Source organism: Leucopleurus acutus, assembly GCF_964270905.1.
Source record: "Leucopleurus acutus genome assembly, chromosome: 3".
NCBI classification, from domain to species: Eukaryota; Metazoa; Chordata; class Mammalia; order Artiodactyla; family Delphinidae; genus Leucopleurus; species Leucopleurus acutus.
Genome location: NC_139145.1, coordinates 26,403,512 through 26,423,619, shown reverse-complemented (window position 1 = coordinate 26,423,619; position 20,108 = coordinate 26,403,512).

Here is a 20,108-nt window from a genome sequence, read left to right as displayed (position 1 = left end):
CTGATACCAAAACCAGAAAAAGATATCACAAAGAAAGAAAGCTACAGGCCAATATCACTAATGAACATAGATGCAAAAATCCTTCACAAAATACTAGCAAACAAAATCCAACAGCACCTTAAAAAGATCATACACCATGATCAAGTGGGGTTTATCCCAGGAATACAAGGATTCTTCAATATACACAAATCAATCAATGTGATACACCATATTAACAAATTGAAGGAGAAAACCATATGATCATCTCAATAGATGCAGAAAAAGCTTTCAACAAAATTCAGCACACATTTATGATAAAAACTCTCCAGAAAGTAGGCATGGAGGGAACTTAATAAAGGCCATATATGACACACCCACAGCCAACATTGTTCTCAATGATGAAAAACTGAAACCATTTCCACTAAGATCAGGAACAAGACAAAGTTGTCCACTCTCACCACTCTTATTCAACATAGTTTTGGAAGTTTTAGCCACGGCAATCAGAGAAGAAAAAGAAATAAAAGGAATCCAAAATGGAAAAGAAGAAGTAAAACAGTCACTGTTTGCAGATGACATGATACTATACATAGGGAATCCTAAAGATGCTACCAGAAAACTACTAGAGCTAATCAATGAAGGTGGTAAAGTAGCAGGATAAAAAATTAATGCACAGATATCTCTTGCATTCCTATACACTAATGATGAAAAATCTGAAAGAGAAATTAAGGCAACACTCCCATTTACCACTGCAACCAAAAGAATAAAATACCTAGGAATAAACCTACCTAAGGAGACAAAAGTTCTGTATGCAGAAAACTATAAGACACTGATGAAAGAAATTAAAGATGATACAGACAGATAGAGAGGTATACCATGTTCTTGGGTTGGAAGAATCAACATTGTGAAAATGACTATACTACCCAAAGCAATCCACAGATTCAGTGCAATTCTTATCAAACTACCAAGGGCATTTTTCTCAGCAGTAGAACAAAAAATTTCACAATTTGTATGGAAACACAAAAGACCCCGAATAGCCAAAGCAATCTTGAGAATGAAAAATGGAGCTGGAGGAATTAGGCTCCTGTACTTCAGACTATACTACAAAGCTACAGCAGTCAAGACAGTATGGTACTGGCACATAAACAGAAATATAGATCAATGGAATAGGATAGAAAACCCAGAGATAAACCCACACACATATGGTCACCTTATCTTTTTTTTTTTTTTTTTGCGGTATGTGGGCCTCTCACTATTGTGGCCTCTCCTGTTGCAGAGCACAGGCTCTGGACGCACAGGCTCAGCGGTCATGGCTCATGGGCTTAGCCACTCCATGGCATGTGGGATCTTCCCGGACCAGGGCACAAACCCATGTCCCCTGCATCGGCAGGCGGACCCTCAACAACTGCACCACCAGGGAAGCCCCAGTCACCTTATCTTTGATAAAGGAGGCAAGAATATACAGTGGAGAAAAGACCGCCTCTTCAATAAGTGGTGCTGGGAAAACTGGACAGCTACATGTAAAAGAATGAAAGTAGAACACACGTTAACACCATACACAAAAATATACTCAAAATGGATTAAAGACCTAAATGTAAGGCCAGACACTATCAAACTATTAGAGGAATACATAGGGAGAACACTCTATGGCATAAATCACAGCAAGATCCTTTTTGACCCACCTCCTAGAGAAAAGGAAATAAAAACAAAAATAAACAAATGGAACGTCATGAAACTTAAAAGCTTTTGCACCACAAAGGAAACCATAAATAAGATGAAAAGACAACCCTCAGAATGGGAGAAATTATTTGCAAATGAAGCAACTGACAAAGGATTAATCTCCAAAATATACAAGCAGCTCATGCAGCTCAATATCAAAAACACAAACAACCCAATCCAAAAATGGGCAGAAGATCTAAATAGACATTTCTCCAAAGAAGATATACAGATTGAAAACAAACACAAGAAAGAATGCTTATCCTTAGAGAAATTCACTAATCACTTGAGAAATGCAAATCAAAACTACAGTGAGGTATCTCCTCACACCAGTCAGAATGGCCATCATCAAAAAGTCTACAAACAATAAATGCTGGAGAGAGTGTGGAGAAAAGGGAAACCTCTTGCACTGTTGGTGGTAGTATAAATTGATACAGTCACTATGGAGAACAGTATGGAGATTCCTTAAGAAACTAAAAATAGAACTACCATACGACGCAGTAATCCCACTACTGGGCATATACCCTGAAAAAACCATAATTCAGAAAGAGTCATGTACGATAACGTTCATTGCAGCTCTATTTACAATAGCCAGGACATGGAAGCAACCTAAGTGTCCATCAACATATGAACATATATACAATGGAATATTACTCAGCCATAAAAGGAAACAGAATTGAGTTATTTGTCATGAGGTGGATGGACCTAGAGTCTGTCATACAGAATGAAGTAAGTCAGAAAGAGAAAAACAAATACCATATGCTAACACATATATATGGAATTTAAAAAAAAAAAGGTTATTAAGAACCCTAGGGGCAGGACAGAAATAAAGATGCAGACGTAGAGAATGGACCTGAGGACACTGGAAGGGGGAAGGGTAAGCTGGGATGAAGTGAGAGAGTGGCGTGGACATATATACCCTACCAAATGTAAAATACCTAGTGGGAAGCAGCTGTGTAGCACAGGGAGATCAGCTAGGTGCTTTGTGACCACCTAGAAGGGTGGGATAGGGAGGGTGGGAGGGAGACACAAGAGGGAGGGATATGGGGATATAGGTATACATATAGCTGATCCAATTTGTTATGCAGCAGAAACTAACACACCATCGTAAAGCAATTATACTCCAATAAAGATGTTAAAAAAAAAGAAGTGTTAATGTGATAAGCTTCTTGGCAGGGCTGCTTCGACAGCTTCTTTCAAAAAGATTATTTTTTTAAAAGGCTACTTTCTTGGCCTCAGTTGCCTCATTTACTGAAGGGTATGAAGAGACTAATATCATGGGATTGCCATAAACATGAAAAATATAGTAGACATTTGCCATTCTTACTGCCTTTCTAGAACTTTGGAAATCTAAGTTAGAAATTTCCCTCACAATCTGAATCTTGAAACCCCCCAACTGACTTTACTTTTGAGTAGCTTCCTTGAGATATAATTTACACACCATAAAATTGCCACATTTTAAGTTAAACTTAGTGATTTTTTAGAAAATTCACAGAGGTATGCAGCCCTCACCACAATCCAGTTTTTAGAAAATTTCCATCATTCCAGAAAGATCACTCATGAGCATTTGAGGTCAAGCACCACTCTTGCCCCCGCCCTAGGTAACCACTGATCTGCTTTCTGTCTCTAGATTTCCCTTTTCTGGACATTTCATACAAATGAAATCATACAGTCTGTGGTTCTTTTTGTCTGATGCTTTCATTTGCCATAACGTTTTTGAGGTTTATCCTTGTGCCTTTTTATTGCTGAATAGTATTCTGTTTATGAGTATATTGCATTTTATTTACCCATCACCAGCTGATGAACATTTGGATTATTTCAAGGTTTGGGCTATTATGGAAAATGCTGCTGTTAACATTTGCCTACATGTCTCTTTGTGGAGATATGGTTTCATTTCTCTGACTAGATTTTCCATCCTCCCTTGCAGCTAGGGCACATGCATAACAAAATCTCAAACAATCAGAACCGTAGCCATGAGACTGCTGTTCATTCCTATGGCAATTCCATCAGATTGATCCCATTGCTATCTCTAAGGCTAAGTTGCACCAACTTTCAGCAGTCGTGTTACTTTGATAGTTCACATTTCTTGAGTACCTGCCATGTGCCCAGCACTGTCCTGAGCACTCCATATGCATCTTCTCATTTAATCCTCAAAACAATCCTCCAGGGTAGGCACTATTACTATACTCATTTTACAGATGGGCAAACTGAGGCAAAAAGAGGTTAAGTGACTACCACATTGGGAAACATCAGAGCCAAAATTTGAACCCAGGCAGCCTGCCATCAGAGACTATGCACTTAACTGTCTCTCCATGCTCTGAGAAGTGGCTGAATTTGTATCCTGAGCTCAGTTCTCATTGCACATTTCCGGTTTTAAGAGCCATGGTGTACTCTCCCTCTGACGATAATCAGCGCTGCATTGTTTCATCAATATGTGAAGTGGAACAATAACAGAAAGAGCATTCGGTGGCCTTAGAATGCTAACATCTGCCATCATCAGACCAATACTCTTCAGGTCCCAGAGTTCACTGGCATCCACGGTCCTATGTAATCATCTAGTCGCCCGGCAGAGAGGGAAGGGTCATCAACATCCCACTGACAGATAGGGAAACAGAGACACAGAAAGGGGAGGCCACTCACCCAAGTTTGCACAGGGAGGAATCCCAGAAGCCAGGATCCCATCCTCAGTGGGCCAATAGCCAGTCTGCGCACTCCCCACTCCAACCTCCACCAACTCAAAGGTCCCCAGTCATTCCAGGTGATGGTCAAAGAGAGTAAGAGCTTGGTGGTGCCCTGGGTAGCAGTGGAGGGTTGTAGGTGGGCTCTAGAACCTAATAAAACCTATTCCAGGCTGTTCTATTTGTCACCTGTGCTATTTGGGTAAATTCTTTATTCTGAATGTGTTTCCCCTTTTGTAAAATGGTAAAACAATAGTACACATTCGTGGAGTTGCTGTGAAAGTTGAGGGAAATAAGCATAGTAAAAACACGTGGCAAACTAGAGCTGGACCTCCATGTGTCTTGCTCGCCAAACAGCACCACTAAACCCAGAAGATGGAGAGAATAGAATCCTAGTGGCATCATTTTAACTCTAGAGACACCTTTACCTAAATAGTGCTCAACCCAAACTATAGATGTTACCGTTGATTCCTCACCTTCCATCTCCCCCTCCTAACCCACCAAGATCACAACGTCTGCTGAATCTTTTCACTGCTTCATCTCTACAACTCCCTTCTTTGGCCCAGAGCAGCTGAACAACTGTGCCAGTCCCTTAACTGATCCAGCTTCCATGCTGCCTTCCCTTTTCCCCACCCAAAATCCATTCTCTCCACAGCAGCTAAAATGATCTTTCCAGTTTATCAATCAGACTCTGTCCCTCTCTCATTCTCAGCTCTCCAATGACCATTTATTGCTCTCTGAATCCAACTCAGACCCCTCAGCTCTTATCAGTAACCTTATAAATCTGGTTCCAGTGATCCTCATAAGTGTGCCTGGCCTGGCCATAATGATAAAAGCTACCATTTATCAAATGCTTGCTGCCAGCCTTGGGCCTTCCTAACCAATGTGTAGATGTTAATTTATCTGATGAGGTCTCCCAACGGGGCCAGCTTCCTGGACATGCCACCTGTGTAGTCACACAGGGTCCTGTGCTTAGAAGGTTCCCATGTTTTGTTTAATGCTCTGTTCTTGAAATTTTAAATACTTTTTGACCAAGGGGCCCTGCGTTTTCATTTGCACCAATGATGTAGCTGATTCTGTCTCCCAATAGCCATGAGAAATGATGGATGAGTCAGAAGTCTTCTAGTTGCAAGCAACAGAAATACAACTCCAAATGGCTTAAACAGTAAGGGAGAATTTACTGGTTCTTATAAAGATATATAAGGATAGATCTTACTAATTCAGGCATAGTGAGCTCTAGGGTTAAAATGATGCCACCAGGATTCTGTGCTCTCCATCTTTTACCTCTGCTTTGATTTGTCTAGTATCAAGGCCCGGTCAAAGAGCTTATTCCTCCTATAATTCCAACAGGTCATAAGATGAGGTCTCACCATACCATCCTGTTCACTTTCCCATCCCTGAACAAAGCACAGATGTGTCAGGATGTCTACAGCACAGGGAGGGTGTTGTCATCTCTCTTTTTCAGATAAGAAAAGAGACTCACTGAAGTGATGAGTGACCAGAAGCACACACCGAACTAGAATTTGAATCCAACTGCGAATGACCCCAAAGTCTCTCAGATCCTCTCCTCACCAGGCCCTCCTGCCTTTCACCTTGACAATTGTCCAGATGAAGACTCACACTGTGTCCAGCTCATTTCCTATCTCGCATCGTGTGGTTTGGGCTTCAGCTTGTGCTGTGTCCACCTTAGAATGTGGACACATCCTCAGCCCCTTTCCCCCTGTTTTTAGGTGCTTGCTTAGCACGAACAGCTCAGAGGAGCATGGTACTTCTTCAAGGCTGAGCTAGAACAGGTCTCTAGAACCCTTAGGAATAGCATCACCTCTTGGGTTTATTTGGCAAGCCCATCTCAAACAGCTATTTAAATCTTAATTGGGAGTTTGAGGTACACAGCCCTGGAATTTCCTCGGCATGTTAGGTCAAATTCAGCTACTCCTATTATTCCAAAAGAAAACAAATCCAACCCCAAAGCATCAGGATGTAACAGGGAGAGGGAGAGGAAGAGGAGGTAACATTTCTCACCTGCAACAAAACTCCCTCAATGTCCACACTCTTCCTATCTCTGTTCGCTTCCCCAAAGTCCCTTCCCAGTAAGTAGCTGAACCAGCTAATGTTTCCCAGGCTTTTGGAAGCCTTACCTCCATTCCTACCCAAGATGGCTCATGAAAATATTCAACATCCCCCAGCAACCCCCAAAACAAACAAGTTTTCCACTTGCGGAGGAAATTCTGCTGCTTAGAAAACAAGATTTTTGTCTACATCCTTAAATACCCCAGTTGGCCTAGATATCCAGAATCTGAGCACTTCTCATCAGCTTCCTGCTCTCACCCCATCTGAGCCCCCATCATCTCTCCCCTGGATGATGGCAGTCGGTGCCTTTCTGTTCTCTGCCCTTTTACCTTTGCTCTGTTCGGGAGGAGGTCCTATTCTCAATACAGTACTGATCCAGTTAAAAGCTATGTTGCATCTTGTTACTGCCCCACTTAAAACCTTCCAGTGGTTCCCCTTTCACTCAGTGTCAAATCCATCCTGCTTATTGTGACCTGAGATCCTACAGGGTGCGGTCTCGACCTCTTTCTTGCCCCATCACCTCCTACTTAGCTCCAATCTCACTAGCGTCCTGGCCATTCTCCCCAGTGATAGATATATTCCTGCCTCAGGGCCTTTGCACTGGCAGTTCCCACTGCCTAGAATCCCCTTCTACTAGGAATCCACAGGGCTCAATCCACCACTTTCTGCAGGTTGACTGCAAAGTCATCCTCTCTGCATCAATGCCCACCCTATCTTTTCTTTTTGTGACAAAAATGTCCTTTATTGTTGCCGTTTTCAAAGAGAAAATAGGGTTTTTTTCCTAATTATAAAAGTGATGCTCATTTATAAAAGGCACTCTACAAAGACATTATTAAAAAGCACCCAAAATTCCATATCACAGAGGCAGCTGGTGGGTGTGATACTGTGAGACTGAACTCCAGAGATTCTCTGCCATAGTTATTTCATATTCTACCTATCCATGAGCTGCGAGAATTAGGACAAGTTCCTTCACCTTTCGAAACCTCAGTTTCCTCATCTGTGTGTGGGAATGACTGGTCCACATCTTGGATTGTTGGGAGAGAATGGGGAAAGTGTTAATCTAGCCCTGGCCTACAGTCCATGACAGCGACCGATATTATCTTTGCTTTTTTCTGTCACTATCATATCATTAACATTTTGGGGTTTTTTGTTTGTTTGTTTACCTCTTTATTGGAGTATAATTGCTTTACAATGGTGTGTTAGTTTCTGCTATATAACAAAGTGAATCAGCTATACATATACGTATATCCCCATACCTCCTCCCTCTTGCGTCTCCCTCCCACCCTCCCTATCCCACCTCTCTAGGTGGTCACAAAACACCGAGCTGATCTCCCTGTACTATGCGGCTGCTTCCCACTAGCTATCTATTTTACGTTTGGTAGTGTATATATGTCCATCTTTTCAGTCTTGTGTCTATAGCTACATAAACATATTGATTATATTCTCATAGAAATGGGAACAAACTACAGTATTACTTTATGATCCAATTTTCTCATGAATTATAGTGTGACCATTCATGTAGCTTGTCTTACCCAGCATTTTTAATGGACACATATTTGCCCACCAACTTGACATCACACAATTTATTAATAGATTCTGTTTTCTCTATTATACAAAAAATTTGCTCCAAAAACCCTTATATTCTCTTCTCATTCATTGTCTCATTACTTCCTTATGCTATGATCTTAGAAGTAGGATTTCTGGATCAAAGGTATTTACAGGGTAACACTTTTGATACCAAGCACTAAATTGTTTCTAAAAAGATTACTCCAAATTATATACCCAACAGCAACATATGAAAAGTACCCATTTTCTAGCATTTGTTTCTAAGTTGTTGGTATTAGCTCTGGAATTGGAAGGTACTTCCAGATTCTGGAAACTGAGGGGAAAAAAATCAGAGATTAATTTATTTCCCCCAAGTTATCATATATACAGAGTTGCTTTGCTACAAATTAGTTGGAATTTGTCTGCCTTAAACATTTAGCATGAGGACTTTATGGTTTATTTTGACAAGTGCATTTAAGAGAACCCTTATAGCTCTATACATTTAGTCTAACCATTTCAGGTTGTTTGTTTTTCTTCTTGTTTCATATAGATATCACATTCAGCTCCTTGCTACAGACAAAATTGCCACACAATTCTTATGACATGTATATCCCCACTACTGTCCTCCCCCTCCACAGCTGCAGAGAATAAGAAGACATCTGGTAGGAAGATGGGACATTAGAAAGTTCAGGGTCACATGGGCTGTACTCCTAGGGACTGGCTTTTTCCACAAAGCTTCACCCCAAGGCCTCTCTGAGTCAGACCCCAGTGCTAAGTAGTCTTTGATTCTCCAGATGACTAAGGCAGAACCTTGTTAATTAATCGGGGATCACATCTAGTGGAGGAAGCAGGCTAGGAAACAGAGGTTGGCTACAGAATGACACAAGGCTGATGGAGATATGAAGGAGCCCAGAAGATGAAACTATTCATTTCTATAGAAAGCAAAGAGCTTCGAAGGCACCTTGAGTTGCCAGGCCGGGAAGTGAGAGTAGAGGGCTCCAGGCAAAGGGCACAGCACGTGCAAAAGCAGGAAAGCTTGACAGTTCATGGGAAATTTGAGAAAAGAAAGAGTCCGCAGTGGTCAGAATCCCGTGTGCACATGGAGTGTTGAAGAGACAGGACAGGTAGGTCAGGGCTAGGTGGATGCACTGACTAAGCTGGAGAGAGAAAAAGGCTGGGCCCAAGTTACACAAAACCACGCATGTCAGGCTCCAGGCACTTGGGGAGCCATTGAAGTTTCTAGCAGGAGAAGGATGTGATATGTTTAGCATGTAGAACAATCATGTAGGTTTCCACAAGGAGGGTGGCTTTGAGCGAAGTCTGGTGGCAGGGAGATCACAAATAGGCCGTGGTGGTGGAGATGGAGAGGTGGAGACATACTGGGGAGACATGCACGGATGGGCGGGATGGCTCTTATTGAGTGACTGAGTGTAGAAGAATAGGGAGAGGGAGAACAAAAGCTATGGCCGGGTTCCTGGTTCTGCTACCCGGATGGAGTGTGGGGCGGTTCACTGAGCCCTCTAGGGTGCCTATGTCCAGACCACAAAATAGAGAGCTGGACTGGAGACAGTGGTTGAGGACTTCAGCAGAGCAATCATGACAAAAGCCTCGGAGAAGACGTCATCAGCCAGGCAGAGTGTCAGGGAAAGACCACAGGGAGGCTTAAAGTACTGACTAAGGAAAACTGCCCGTGATTGGCATGGGAAGCACTTCAAGGCAAGGACACGGAGGCTGACATAGCATCATGGCAGCTTCCATCCTTAAAGAAAATGTATATGAGCTGAAAACAAGTGTCCCTCTCTGCTTCTGTAAGAGTCCACACTGGTCCCTGTTGGCAGGTCTTCCCTGTGGGGCAGAGGGTCGTCACTCTAGGGCAGGGTATGTAAATGCAGGTCTCACTGGGCTCCTGTTTCCATCACGCTGTGAAAATTTGATCAGCAGTCCACAGCTCAGTCCCATCACCATGAATTTCTCTGGCCTGAGAGGGGAATACATTTTTCTTTAGGAGAAAATTAATTTATTATAGCAATATGTTAAAACAACAAAATAAGTATTTTTTCTTTTTTTGCTGAAATATAGTTGGTTTATAATGTTGCATTAGTTTCAGGTGTACAGAAAAGTGATTCAGTAGTGTATATATATATATATATATTCTTCAGATTATTTTCCCTTATAGGTTATTACAAGATCCTGAGTGTAGTTCCTTGTGCTCTACAGTAGGTCCTTGTCAGTTATCTATTTTATATTTAGTACTGTGTATATGTTAATTCCAAACTCCTAATTTATTCCTCCCTCCCCCATTTCGAGAGGTGAATTAATTTTTAAATCCATCATATCTGGTTCAGCGCTGGCTGTTAGGGTGGAATGCCAGAGGGCTGATAGGGAGGAATGCCCTTTCCTGGTTCCATGGTGTGAGTTCTGAGTTCACCAGGGATGTGTATAGGAACAGTTAACCCCTTCAGGTTGGCTCCACAGGACCCCTGAGTATGCTGGGTATCCACAATGAGACAAACATGAAACACAGTTCGGCCTTTGTACAATAAAAGCCATTGCTTCTGGGAGGGAGAATATGGAGAAATCAGAAGACTTTTTAGTCAGCAGAGAGTGGTGGTCAACAGTTGAAGCTCAGTGGTCAACTGCCAGGATTCAGGACCCAATCCTCCCTCTTATCAGCTGTTTGTTCCTAGGAAAGTCTCTGTGCCTCAGTTTACTTATCTGTAAAATGGGAACTAGTAATAGTTCCTACATCATAAGGTTGATGAAAGAATTTAAATATGTATATTTCCTCTGGGAAGATGGAAATGTGCTAAGGGGTTTAGGATAGGCAAATAAAAAAGGAAGAGCCGACTGGAATTGGTTGAGTCATTTGTTCAATAGCAATGCTTAGAATATGAATTTCCAAAGCCAATTATGTTTGAGTAATTAGTTTAATATCAAATTCCAGGCCTTACCTAACTCAAGGGATTTACCTCTTTAAATATAGATTTTTCTACCTCAATGATTTAGGGTTGAGTTCTTTTATTTTCCTACCCAGATTCCTACATTCATTTTTTATTTTAAATTCATAGGCAGTTAGAAAACTGGTGGGAAAAAACAAGGGAGAAATTATATATGGAGAAGCTCGTCATGGTGGGAAAACAGTGAGGGGGTGTTTAGGACTGGGGATCCAGAGACTGTTTCCAGGTCCAGCCCTGCTTTTGATCAGTCCCGAGTCGCTGGACAAGTCCTAGATCCAGCAAAATTAAAGCTAGAAGCTTTAGAGACTACCAGGTCCAGCCAGCTCCACTGGGAGAATGGAAACTGAGGCCCATAAAGGGGAGGTGAATTTCCTTACATTGCCCAGTTAGCAAATAGTTGAGCTAATACTCCATCTCAGGTATTCCAATGCTTTGAGTTCTGAACAGGCCTAATGGAGCTAGTGATATTTAGTTTGTCTAGACCACAGCGTTGCCACAAGTGTCAAATAATATATTAAACATTTAAGACTCAAGTGTCTTAAATTTGCTCTAAAGACCCATAGACTTGGATTTGAACTTTGGTTGTAGCAAGTACCAGCTATGTGACCTTGACCTTAACCTTTCTGACCCTTTATATTCTCATCTGTAAAATGGGGTAATAATAGGATCTACCTCACAGCATAGTTAAAATGACAGGATGGAATCACACTTGTAAAGCACTTAGCACAGTGCACATTGAGAGTGCTCAAGGAATAGCTAGTATTTTTTTTTTTTTTTTTGCGGTATGCGGGCCTCTCACTGTTGTGGCCTCTCCCGTTGTGGAGCACAGGCTCCGGATGTGCAGGCTCAGTGGCCATGGCTCACGGGTCCAGACGCTCCACGGCATGTGGGATCTTCCCGGACCGGGGCATGAACCCGCGTCCCCTGCATAGGCAGGCGGACTCTCGACCACTCTGTCACCAGGGAAGCCCTAGCTGGTATTTTTATTAATGTTTTCATACCACTCTATTTAATGAGTATTTGTGATTGCTTACTTGGTTAAAAACAAAACAAAACGAAACAAACTAAAGCCCAAAGAAGCCAAGTAACTTGTCTAACATCTAATAGCTGAGATTTTAGGCCAGGTCCTTTGACCACAGAATCTATGTTTTACCCATCATGCATACCAACTCTCAACATGGGCACAAGGTGCTTTCCTTTCACATATACAAGAACTGGTGGTCATGGACCCTTGACTCTCTGATTCTGCCCAGCTCATGATGGTTCTCATCTTACTTGTAACACGTTTTTCTGAGTTTAAGCGTGTCCTTGGTTACCACACTTTCTTTCATAATCTTACCTCTAATAGGAAAATAGACCGGAGCTCAGTGCTTAAAGTCCTTTGCATTTTTCATCTCAGGAGGTCTAGCAGGTCTTTTTGGGAAGAGCACTCCTGGTGACCATTCAAATGCAAACTCCAGATATAAGTTTGCCCCAGTGTCTCCCTCTGCCCACTCTTAGCCTATCCAAACGTTTCCACTACAACCTACTATAACTTTTCCCTAAGCCTAAAACTTCAAGAACACTGGCTTGACCTGATCTGGAAACTTTAAACAATATAAGGAATGTGGTTGCTTGTCTACGATGCTCTGGGTACTTCCTGTGTGCATGGCAGTGCTCGAAGCACTATTCAGACATTGTCTCTGAATTTGAACTTGAGCCTTGCCCCCAAACCCAGTGCTCTAACTTTATACTGAATTCCAGCTCCCCAAAATGGCCAGGAAAGGCAAACTCCAGAATACTGAGACTTCTGTCTTCTTTTCAAAGCTCCAGGGAGCTAAGTTTGGCTTTTGGACAAAGAAACAGAATTTGAGATATCACACTGTGGCTAGTAAACACACAACATATATTTCTTTTCATCATTAGGGACTGACCCAAAGCAGACACTCATGTTTTGCCACTCTGTGCTGGATGGAATTGAGGGTATTGAGTATGAATTGAATTGAATGGGATTGAATCGAAGCTAATCAAGTCAAATTGAAAATGATAAAGATAGATAATAAAGACAGAAAATGCTTTGGGTCTGTAGACAATTGTAGTGTGAGCAGCAACTGATAGGAGTAAACTCTTGAAGAAAATGGAAAAGATAAGTTTATCTCCTGAATATACACTAGTTGAGCTCTATTAGTGTTTTTCAAAAAAACAAAAGACTGTTATCCGCAGTAAGAAATGCATTTTATGTCACAATACAGTATACATAGTCATGTATATGTTTATAATGTAAAATAGTATATATATCAATATATATATATATTAGAGACGTTTCATGAAAAAGTAGTGAGCCATACTAACCAGGATGCACTCTATTTTTCCATTCTACTCTATTCTAGTCCAACCTGTTCCATTTTTTATTTTAATCATTTTAGTTCCAAACCCTCTAAAGTGATTTTACTCTCCTCAAAGAGCTTGACCCTGCAGTCTGGAAAGCTCTGCTCTGCTGGGAAGTATTCTGGGTAGGCCTGGAGTTGAATCCCAGTTCTTCATTCACTCTCTCTGTGACTTCACGATCTATTAGAGTCTCAGTTGCCTCATCTGTAAAATGGGTGGGAGGAGTATCACGCCTCTGTCAGGGTCTTAGGGAGGAGCAGACGACTTTGCATCTGTAAAGCTCCAGCATAATGTCCAACACACAGCAAGTGGCCCTTGACATCACCAGCCCACAGGAGCTGTATTTGACCCATTGTAACAATTCCAGATTCTTTTCAAATCAAGAGAAATAAAAGGTAGAGGAGGCATTCCCACTTCTCACGCCTCTATGTCCTGATTCCCCTTGATCCACAGCAGGCAGGCCCAGCTGAAACATGGCATTTTTAGCACAGGAGCCTTTTCTCATCTAGGTCATGGCTAGAGGTTCCTTGCCTTCAGGCATTCCTCAGGCCGCCCTTCTGCTCTGGGATCATTTCAGAGAGAAACAGTGTCTCGGGTAATTGATCCCCGTGAGCCAGGGCCTGTCTGACTCATGCCGGAGAGCAGGCAGCAGTCAGCTAGGGCTTGAGATTGGAATTACTCTGGATTAAAAGTCCTGACCTGACAGGGAGCAGAAAGATAAGCCAGCTGCACAAGCTGGAAAATGGTGTGATAAAAAGTTGGACATAAAAATGAGCAGTGGCGGGCTTCCCTGGTGGCGCAGTGGTTGAGAGTCCGCCTGCCGATGCAGGGGACGCGGGTTCGTGCCCCGGTCCGGGAAGATCCCACGTGTCGCGGAGTGGCTGGGTCCGTGAGCCATGGCCACTGAGCCTGCGCGTCCGGAGCCTGTGCTCCGCAAAGGGAGAGGCCACAACAGTGAGAGGCCCGTGTACCGCAAAAAAAAAAAAAAAAAAAAAAAAGAGCAGTGTGGACCCAGAGAGAGAGAGACAAGGCTGCAGACTCTAAAATAATCTTCTTTCTAAGTTTTGTGTTCATTTTCCATTTTTTAACCCATCCATTCATTCATTCATTCAATACACTTCGGTACCCATCCTGCTTTCCAGGCCTGCTCAGGCTCTAGGAGGACCAGATACATAAGACTAGCTCCAGTCTTTGAGGAACTTAGCACATGGGGCCGTCGGGAGACGTGAACGGCACAAAAGGTGCCATTCACACAGGGCTTGTGGGCCCAGAGGATGGGGTGACTGACTTGGCCTGGGAGAACAGTGGAAGACAAGGGTACCAGGAGAGAAGAAAGAAAAGGTTGTTCCAGGCAGAAAGAACAGCAGAGACAAAGGCACGGAGGGAGGAAGGTGACCAGAAAGCAGACTGATGGAGCTGGGGTATGAAAGGAGGCAGAGGAAGCAGTGACTCAGGAAGAGGGGCTGGGCAGACACTGCAGAGTCAGGCCCCCCATGCAGGCGATAGGGAACCATCAAAGGATTTGGAGTGGGAAGGGGTACCAGTCTCAGCTCTGATGTACAAAGAGCTCTGTGGAGCAGTGCAATAGGAGCACTGGATGGAGAACTTGTAGGCAGGGAGATCATTCTGGATGCTGCCCCAACAGTCCAGGAAGGAGATGGTGAGGAACTGAGGAAATTTAAACACCAGCTGGATGTTTGTTAATATTTAGGGATTAGTTTTAACTTTTCAGGTTTGCTATTACTGCATGTGTACATTTTAAAAAGTGAATCTTGGGGCTTCCCTGGTGGCGCAGTGGTTGAGAGTCCGCCTGTGGATGCAGGGGACGTGGGTTCGTGCCCCGGTCCGGGAGGATCCCAAATGCCGCGGAGCGGCTGGGCCCGTGAGCCATGGCCGCTGAGCCTGCGCGTCCGGAGCCTGTGCTCCACAACGGGAGAGGCCCGTGTACCACAAAAAAAATAAATAAATAAAAAGTGAATCTTTATCTTTTATAGATGGAATATTTATGAATGACATATGATGTCTGGGGTTTCCTTCAAAATAATCTGGGTATAGGGGTTGCAGGAATTCAGTGGGAGCTAATAGATAAGACACAATTGGCTCTAAATTGGTCATTGTTGAATCTGGTTGATGGATACACTGAAGTTCACTCTATTATTCTCTCTACTTTTGTTTTTGTTTGAAACCTTGATAAAACATGTTAAAGATAATGAAGCTTTAATAAAAGAAGGAAACAGTAAAAGTAGGAGCTAATGCATATTGAGGGCTTACCATGTTCCACGGGAAGTTTATGCATATTAATTACCTTCACACACACAGCAACGCTTGACGCAGGTATTATTAATATCCCTCTTTAGCAGATGAAGAAACCGAGGTCAGCACAGTAGGCACCATACTTAAGGTGATACAGGCCCCAAGTGTTGGAGTGAAAATTCTAAGCCATCCGGCACCACAGCTCCTCTCTTTCTTATGCTCTAGGTATGGTAGTGACCTTAGGTTACATTGCTTCATCAAGCCCTTTTCCAGGAACAGGAAGTGAATGAAACACACGAAGCCCCACCATCCTGATGCTGACATTCTTGCTGAGCATACAGACCATAAACCAGATAAAACCAGTGTGTTAGAAGATGATGATAAGGGGAGAAGCAAAGGAGGAAAGAGGCAGAGACGGTGTCACAGCTGGGGATGGACTTGGGGAGGGGGCTGTGTGTACTATCGAAGGAGAAAAGAGAGAGAGAGAGAGAGAAACCCAAACGGGGAGCTGAGGGGAGCACATGTGAGGAAGAAAGAACAGAGGGTACAACACTTCTCAGGTGTGAGCCTGCCTGGTGTGCTCACTGAGCAGCAGGGAGACCACTGTGGCCTGAGCAGAGAGAGGGAGGGGTGAGCAGACGGAGATGAGGCTATAGGGAAGGAACCGGGGGGCTCCGCCATGCGGAGGCCTTTAGCAATTTTTAGGACCTTGCCTTGTACTTTGTGTGAGCTGGCGTGTCTTGCAGGTTTTGAGCTGTGTAGGTAAGAGGGAGCACTGCAGGCCTGCAGCCTCCCTTTGAGGAGCCTGCTTACAAGGTTGGCCATTAGCTGGCCTCTGGGAACTTGGATTTGGGAAGGGTCCCCCCATCCGCTGATAGGAGTGGCCCACTCTGCCTAAAGCGTTTGTACTAGCATGTGGTTCGTGTTGTTGCCTGCCTTACTTCTGGAAGTCTACAGTCTGGCTTTGTGCCAGACAGAGAGGGGGCTGACGTGATCAGGCCCAGTAAACGCCGGCTCTCTAACGGGCACCCCTGGTGGACAATGTCTTACACATGCTGTCACAGCCTGTTGCTGGGTGGGTTGAGGATGTCCCCTGCCACTCCATTTTGAAAGCTTGCTCCTGGTTTCCCCTGGACTCTGCCCCCCACACCTTTTCCCTTTGTTGATTGTGTTTTGTATCCTTTTGCTATAGTAATTCGTAGCCCCGAGAATAACAATACACAGACTCATGAGTCCTAGTGGATTGCCGAAACTGACAGTGGTCTCGGGGCCCCCAACCCAGAAATGATTGTTCCAGCATTTTTAAAAGGATCACTCAGGCTGCCTTTCTGACGGTAGCAAGAGCAGAAGCAGGGAGACCCCAGAGGAAGCCATCTCAATAATCCAGGCGAAAGACAGCCTCAGCTTAGACCAGGATGGTACTGCTGGAGATGGTGAGAGGAAGTGGGGTTCTGGGTTTATAGGTGTTGGGACTTAGAGGCAAGCAGAGACAGGCAGTGCCTGTGAGGACCTGGCATGCTAACCAGAAGACAGTCCTCACGCGTGAACTTTGCACCATTGGACTGATCCCTTAGTGTGTAGAAAACTTATGACAAATGCCCATTACAACTTCCAGTAGGCTCTCTGACCCATAGTGCAAATACAGTTGTCAAAGACCTCCTTCTTTTGTCCAGCATCTATTTGCAGAGATCAGCCCAGGGATACTTTCTTGCTCTGAAAAAACAAGTGTAGCTTCTAAGACATAGCACCATTCACAGAAGAGGGCGGTGAATGCAAAATTGTGGGATTCCATGCAAGAAAAGGTGTGTAAACAGCCCATCCCTGCTTCCTGACCTCACCTTTTCCACAAGTCCAAAGAGGGCAGGGAGATTTAAGAAAAAAAAAGTTTTCAAGGACCAAAAAAATTGCCCTTTTGATTAAGAACACAGGTACCGTGGGCTGCTTCTGCAGTGGAAGAAAAAGGCGTCTCTTTTTATGACATAGATTACACAAACTTTCTTGAACTCTAAATTTGAAATAGCATATTTCAAGGCAGGTGGGTGGATGGGTGTGGAGGAGGGAAAAAGCAGAAAGACAGTAGGAAGCAGGGCGGGATATTGGGGCTCTTGGGAACTGTTCGCAGAGCCCTCTCGGAGATTTTCAAATTGAGAAGTGGTTATGTTAATCTATGTCCTAATTGCTCAGCAATAAACAACACCCACTTGCTGCATAAATGTCAGGACCAAAACTGTTTCTAAATCTGCTTTGAAACAATGTCACTCACCATGAAGGGCACAAAGAGGTTGAATACTTGTGCTAGCATACAAAATGTTAAATATATATGATCGAGGGGTATTGGTTCCTGACAGAAACAGCCCTCAGATGCAGTGGAAGTGGGAGGATGGGGCTGGGTTGAGGTGGGACCGTTTGCCAGCTGACAGCTGACATGGGAGCGGTGGCTGTGATGTGTCCACGCTTGTCACCTCTTGCTGAAAGTGTCACAGGGCAGGTGACAGAGTTCAGCTCGGATGACACTAGGAGGTGGGGGACGGCAACATTTCAAACAAAAATGAAGGTCGATGAAGCAGCTTTGAATACTCCAGTCCAACAAGTCTGTAAAGTTGTCAAGAACGGAAGTTAAAATGATAATAATAAAATCACCAGATGCCTTGTCTGTTCTAATCACAGGCTGTCAAAGACTCGAAGCCTGCTCATGGAGAGTGTGGAAATAGTTTGGGAGCCCAACAGTCTGAAACCCTCTCCTTTTCACTGTGTCCTCAGGCAGGTGCTCAACCTCTCTGAGCCTTAGTTTCTTTGTCTTTCATAAACAAAGATAATTATCCCCACCTCTTTGAGGGGACATGACGATTTATGAACTAATGTGTCTGCATAGGTACCTGAGAGTCTCTTATAAATAACCCAAAGCACATTCCCAGAAGCAGCCTGCACTAGCTGGACACTGCAAAAACTCTGTTATTTCTACTGAAGTGCAGTGAGTTACCTTGGCTCCCCAGAAGTTACACATGTACCTCCACTAATCCCCAAGGATCTGTCTGGACTATCTGTGCTGATTGGGCAGAGAGCCCAGGGAATGTCTGGAAACTGATGGCTCTCTAAGATGCTCACATCAAATATCTCAACTGAGGGAGTGATTCTGCAAAGCGATGCCTGCTTTGGGTTTCAAGCTCCTCCTTGCCTCAGGTAGGGGTGGGTGAACAGTGAAGTTGGTGGTTAAGAGCATGGATTTTGGGCATTCCCATTGCATCGAGGTCTGTTACTTTCCATAATGAATAGAGCATAGACGTTGGCATGAGACCTGACTATAGCTCCAGGCCTTACCCTGTCTAGCTGGGTGGCCTTAGATAAGTCACATAACCTCTCTGAGCCTAGGTCATCTGGATAAAAACAGCAGAGGGAGACATAGCTATGTGACTCTTTGTGTTATTAAATGCACCACTACTCCCAATTTTGAAAACAAAGCCATGTGGATTTAGTTGCAAAAAGAACTTTGTTTTTAAATTTTCTCTAAGACAGAAGGTATTGGTAAAATCTGGCACCATTGGAGTCCAAGTTTAGATTCGGAAGTTTGTTTTCTTTCTACTTTTACACCATAGTTTATTGTTGTTGTTGCATACTATTGATGCAAGTAAAATACGATGCTCTTCAATAGTTGAGACCCTGAGGAGGGAGGTTTACAGATGGAAAATAAATAGAATGCATTTCTCCAACTAGCAGGGCTTTCCCGAAATAACCCAAAGTTTAGTTCTTCTCAGAATCATGTGTGTGTGTGTGGCTGTGTGTGTGTGTGTATGAAGACATTATTTTTATGTGGCTGTACACTTATGTGAGACCATGAAAATAAAGTTCTTCCCTAGGGTTGCTTTTTTGTGTGTAATCCGAGGTGTTGGTTGGAAACAGTTGAGTTTAACCTGCACATCACCCAGCTCTTGTGGGTGGAACCTGAGAAGGCATCAGTGTGATCTGACACTCCCTGGAAATCTTCATCCATGCCCTGCATGTCCTAGGGATGGTGTGACAGCCCTAGAGTAAGACACAGGCCACTCCCACTCTATGCAATGTAGTGACAAGCCTCGTGCTTCCCTGGTGGGGCAGTGGTTGGGAAGCTGCCTGCCAATGCAGGGGACACGGGTTCAAGCCCTGGTCTGGGAAGATCCCACATGCCGCGGAGCAACTAAGCCTGTGCTCCACAACTACTGAGCCTGCACTCTGGAGCCCGCGAACCACAACTGCTGAAGCCTGCACGCCTGGAGCCCGCGCTCCGCAACAGGAGAGGCCACCAAGGTGAGAGGCCTGTGCACCGCAACAAAGAGTGGCCCCCACTCGCTGCAACTGGAGAGAGCCCGTGCGCAGCAACAAAGACCCAACTCAGCCAAAAATAAATAAATAATAAATTTATATTTTTTAAAAAATGGTAGTGACAAGCCTCTCCGTCTCTGCTCACACAGGACAGTGTAGAGCACTTTGGAGAGAGAGAAGAAACATTCTGAGCTATCAAGAAGGCCTCAGGGGCTTCCCTGGTGGCGCAGTGGTTGAGAGTCCGCCTGCC